This window comes from Montipora capricornis, chromosome 9 (genome assembly GCF_036669925.1).
Source record: "Montipora capricornis isolate CH-2021 chromosome 9, ASM3666992v2, whole genome shotgun sequence".
Lineage (NCBI taxonomy): Eukaryota > Metazoa > Cnidaria > Anthozoa > Scleractinia > Acroporidae > Montipora > Montipora capricornis.
Genome location: NC_090891.1, coordinates 13213655 through 13218654, shown reverse-complemented (window position 1 = coordinate 13218654; position 5000 = coordinate 13213655). Strand labels below are relative to the sequence as shown.

Here is a 5000-nt window from a genome sequence, read left to right as displayed (position 1 = left end):
GTTTGCTTGGAATATCAAATGTGTTTAAACAAGAATTTTCGCAGAGATTTGCCCAAAATAGCAAATGTGTCCAAATGCGTAATCTTGCGAGGATTTGCTCAGGATAGCAAATGTGTGCAAGGATGTATTTTTGTAAAAAATTGCTCGGGATATCAAATGTAACCAAGATACAATTTTTTGCATCATTGCTCTGCATGCCAAATTCAGTCAGATAACCAGGTTTTCATGCTTGTTTACGATAGGAAACTTGACTAGACTTGACCAGATAATAGTAACAAGCTAATGCCATTCAACTACCGGCAAATTATTACACCACTTGAGAAATAATTAACTTGCATGAAAGTAAAGTTTTAATTATGATAGATAATTATATTTAAATCCTAAATTAATTTTAATTATTTGGAGCAACGATAATACTATGTATATAACAGGCCTCTGTCAATTATTACATCTCTTTAAATTGTTGAAATTTTTTTGCCTTTCTTCTTTGGAAATGTAACCTGCAGAAGTGCTTTCAGGTTGCCTCTAATACCGTGGCTTTTGTTTTTGCCAATACAACGATTTCTTTAGATGAATGCACATTTTGAATCCCAAAAGCATACAATATCCCTTACAGCAGTAGACTTGGCAATGTAAAAGCGAAAATGGAATTTAAGGCTGAGTTCAGGTACCAAACGTTTGATTGCAAAATATTAAAAACTTAGGCTGACCTTAGAAAAACATATAATTTGCCATAAAATACGTTTACGTGCACTGTATGCTCTCATAATCCCCGCTCACAGTAATTTACGTTCCACCTAAGAAAAATTCAGTATCTGAATTGAACCTGCTCGAAAGCTGAAATAGCAGCTACGAGAATGGCTCAGCCATTTCACATTGATTCATATGCTACATTGTTTTTTTCATGTAATTGATTGATGTTATTAGGTTTGGTATCTGAACTGGGCCCAAGACTATTATCAAACAACTTACACCGATAATGCACCCACCATAATAAACTGTCCTGAAAAATTTCGTAACCATTGTTTGATGGTAATTTCCTTTAGTACTATACTTCTAAGCTCTCCAAACAATGCACCACCATAATAAACTGTGGTTAAAAATGTGTTAAATTAAGCATTGTTTCAAGTAAGTTCCCATAGTAGTGTACTTCTAAGTTGTTCAAACCCATTTATCTACAGAAGCAGATGAAAAATACTTCATTAACTGCATGATTAGTCCTACTTCAAAAGTTTTATCGAACTGTATAAGGCGTACCTCCCGCCAGTTTAGATGGTAAATACTACAAATTAATGTAGTATGACAAATTAACTGCATGGTTACAGTTACTTAACAAGTTACATCGAACTGTACAAGGCGTGCTACCCGCCATTTCAAATGGAAAGTACTACAAATTAGTATACTATAACAAATGAACTGCATGGTTAGTCCTACTTTACAAGTAACACCGTACTGTATAAGGCGTGCCTCCCGCCAGTTTATATGGAAAATACTACAAATGAGTATATTTTGTATTCGAAATAGTTTTAGAAGCGAACAGTGGGGAAAAATGAAACACACACTCGTTATCTCTCACAACTGTTTATTTTCATCCTCTTACATCATCTTACATCACGTGACCATAACCAACCAAAATACTACATTTCCTCCTTCCTATACAGTTTCCTAAACATTAAACGTAACGTACAAAACAAAACAACTACAAATCCAATCTGTTTAGAGGCTTGACTACCCGTCCTGATCGAGTAACCACTTGGTCTGGTCTAGACTCAAAGTGGACGGGCATGACAGGTTTGGTAATCACTTGATCAGGACTGTGAACACAAATGTCACCTTCTAAATCACTATCATTATTACCAAGAGGTGAAGAGATAACACTAGACTTGCGAGAAACCTCATTGTCTACTTCAGACTAAACTTGCGACCTATTTATGGGAATGACAGGTTCCCTCTGAAAATCTAATGGTGGATTATACCCTACCATTTCTGGCGACACCGTTTCCTTATTATGGGCACTCATTCCTCGGGCATCATCGGGTATCAAGTGATTAGCATGCACAAAACGACGATCATTACCTGGAACTCGAACGAGATAGGTTTCTGGTCCTTTCACAGCCACAGGTGTAACCGGTATCCATCTCTCCCTTCCCCCCTGGTGTTTTTAACCCTGACTGGCTGGTACAGATGAAAAATTCGCCCCTTTAGGTTAAGCCCATCTTTACACAATTTTGCTGCAAGTTGTTTCTTTTCTACATGCCTTTGTAAACTGGTCTTTACCAAAGAGAGGTGTGTTCTGGGTTCCCTCTTCAAAAACAGTTGTGCAGGAGTCTTATCCGTTGTGGTGTGGGGGTTGTTTCGGTAGCGGAACAAGACATAAGCCAGCTTGTGCTGAATTGTCCCCCTATCAGGACAAGACTGATACATGAGTTTAAAGGTATGAACATGTCTCTCAGCCAAACCATTAGTGGAGGGATGATAGGGAGGGCATAATTTGTGCTTGATGCAATTCAGCTCAAAAAATGTCTTGAATTCTCCAGCAACAAATTGTGGGCCATTATCACTGACTAATTCATGAGGCAGCCCATATCTAGCAAACAAAGTTCTTAAGGCCTCTATGGTAGCATTTGCAGTAGTGCTGTTCATAGGAAAGACTTCCATCCATTTAGAATGGCTGTCAACCACAAGAAGAAAGTGTTGACCCTTGACCTCAGCATAATCAATGTGCGTTCTTTGCCAAGGTTCAGTCGACTAAGGCCACAGTAATAAGGGAACTGCCTTAGGGGCTTGATGTGCCTTGGTACAAACATTACAAAGCCTTACTTTGTCCTCTATATCTAGGCCAATTCCAGGCCACCACACAAAAGACCTGGCAAGTGCCTTTGTACGGCACATCCCTGAATGGCACTTATGTAATTCTTCCAACAAGCTTCTTTGGAATTTGAATGGTATGATGGCCAGTCTGCCAAGCCCTCTTTTTCTATTTGGGTATAATTCTTTTCTGCATTGTTGAGTGTGCGAGAAGCGAACTCCACAGGCCGCTCAGTGCCGCCTTCCATGCGATGACTCAACACAGCTCCAATCCATATAGACTGGCATCTGCACCAAGAGAAAATGAGGGGACAGAGAGGGAGGCTCACGGTCCAGCCCTTGGGATATGTCATGTCCACGAAAGTTATTTTTAGACGAGCAGAAGTCTTTGTTCTAGCGGAAGTCTGTCTTCCGAGACGTCCGCATGTATTTTGAAAAGACATGATGAATATTTATTCATCAGCCTTCCACGTGGTCCGCCATTTTCTCTTTTCACTAAGAACCGAGCGAGACAAGACTGCAGGCGGACGTCTCGGAAGACAGACTCCGACTTCCGCTCGTCTAAAAATAACTTTCGTGGACATGACATATCCCGGCCAACGCCCTGAGACTCCCTCTCTGTCCTCACATTTTCTCTTGTCTGCACTCAGTATGAGAGGTTTTTGGGGGTCATGATAGCTCATGATGGACCAAACCTGTTCACTTGAAAGAATTACTTTAGCCCATATAAAAGCCGCCTCACATTCCTTGGTCCAAAACCACTCAGTCTTGTTAATGAGAAGCTCATACAGTGGGTGCAATTAGATGAAAAATCTTTGATGAACTTTGAGTAGTAATTCAACACTTCCAAAAATGACCTCAGCTGCAATACATCTTTAGGTCTATGTGCTAATCGAATTGCATCCACCTTGCTCTTAACAGGACTGATTCCATGTTTACTCAAAATGTGTCCCATGTACTTCACTTGAGTTTGGAAGAACTGACACTTTAATCTAACATTGTGTTTTGCCAATCTACCCAGGACCTGTTTGATAGCTTCCATGTTAGCAGTGACTCCACCTGATGTTGCCACCAGAATGTCATCTACTCTGACCAACACACCTTAAGACCTGACAAGATTGAATCCATGACCCTCTGAAACTGGGAAGAGGCAGTTTTCACACGAAAACACAATCGCTTGGGTTTAAATAAACCTTTTCGAGTGTTAATGGTAAGCAATTCAGACGACTCTCCATCCAAAAACAATTGATTGTAAGAACTTGCCAAATCAATTACTGAAAATGCATCAGGGCTAGTCCCATCTTGAGATAGCATAGCAAACATGTCTTGCACATTAGGTAGTTTGTACACATCATCCTTAATGCGCTCATTAATTCCCTTATAATCGGCACGCACCCTTATGGAACCGTCAGATTTAGAAAGCTAACCTTAGGCCTAAAAACTTTTCTTTAGGCCCAAACAGGCCTAAGGTTAGCTTTTATGAATGTTTAGGATACTTTCTTTATAAGTGAAATAAGTGACCTGTGACCTGTGACCGGTGACCTGTGCCCTATGACCTGTGACCTGCGTTTTGTACCTGCCGCTGTGAACCAGTCCAAAACTTGCGTCTTTCAGCAATCACAATAGGAGCAGGTTCGTAGTGGCCCTGCAAAATTTGCGACAAAGCCGTAAAGGTCTTTGTATTCGGATTGTCAGGGTAACACAAGTTCTTCAGCAACTTATAAGCATCTGAACCAATAACAGGCAGAAAAACATTTACTTTCTTTCATCTTCGATGCCTTTCGCCGCGACGTATGCTTGAAATAGACCGGCGTAATCGCTAAACTTCTCAGACTTCTCGTCAAACGGACCTAAATTACCAATGACTTGAGCCATATGTACACCCTGTTCACCTTTCTGATCCTATCCTCGTCGCCAATTTTGTATTCCAAATAGTTTTAGAAGCGAACAGTGAAGAAAAATGAAACACACACACGTTATCTCTCGCAACTGTTTATTTTCATCCTCTTACATCATCTTACATCATGTGACCATAACCAACCAAAATACCACAGTATACTATATCAAATTAACTGCATGGTTAGACCTACTTTATAAGTTACATCAGACTCTATAAGGCGTGCCTCCCATCAGTTTAGATGGAAAATACTACAAATTAATACACTATATCAAATTAACTGTGTCGTTACGTT

The 5000-nt window shown here is 40.0% G+C and overlaps 1 protein-coding gene and 1 long non-coding RNA gene across 5 annotated transcripts in view; one reads left to right on the top strand and one right to left on the bottom strand.

The window, feature by feature from the left end:
- Window positions 1–5000, bottom strand: part of LOC138016671 (uncharacterized) — a 310549-nt gene that overhangs the window by 173086 nt on the left and 132463 nt on the right. The window lies entirely within an intron of this gene.
- LOC138016670 (uncharacterized) overlaps window positions 1–5000 on the top strand; it is a 171002-nt gene that overhangs the window by 59015 nt on the left and 106987 nt on the right. The window lies entirely within an intron of this gene.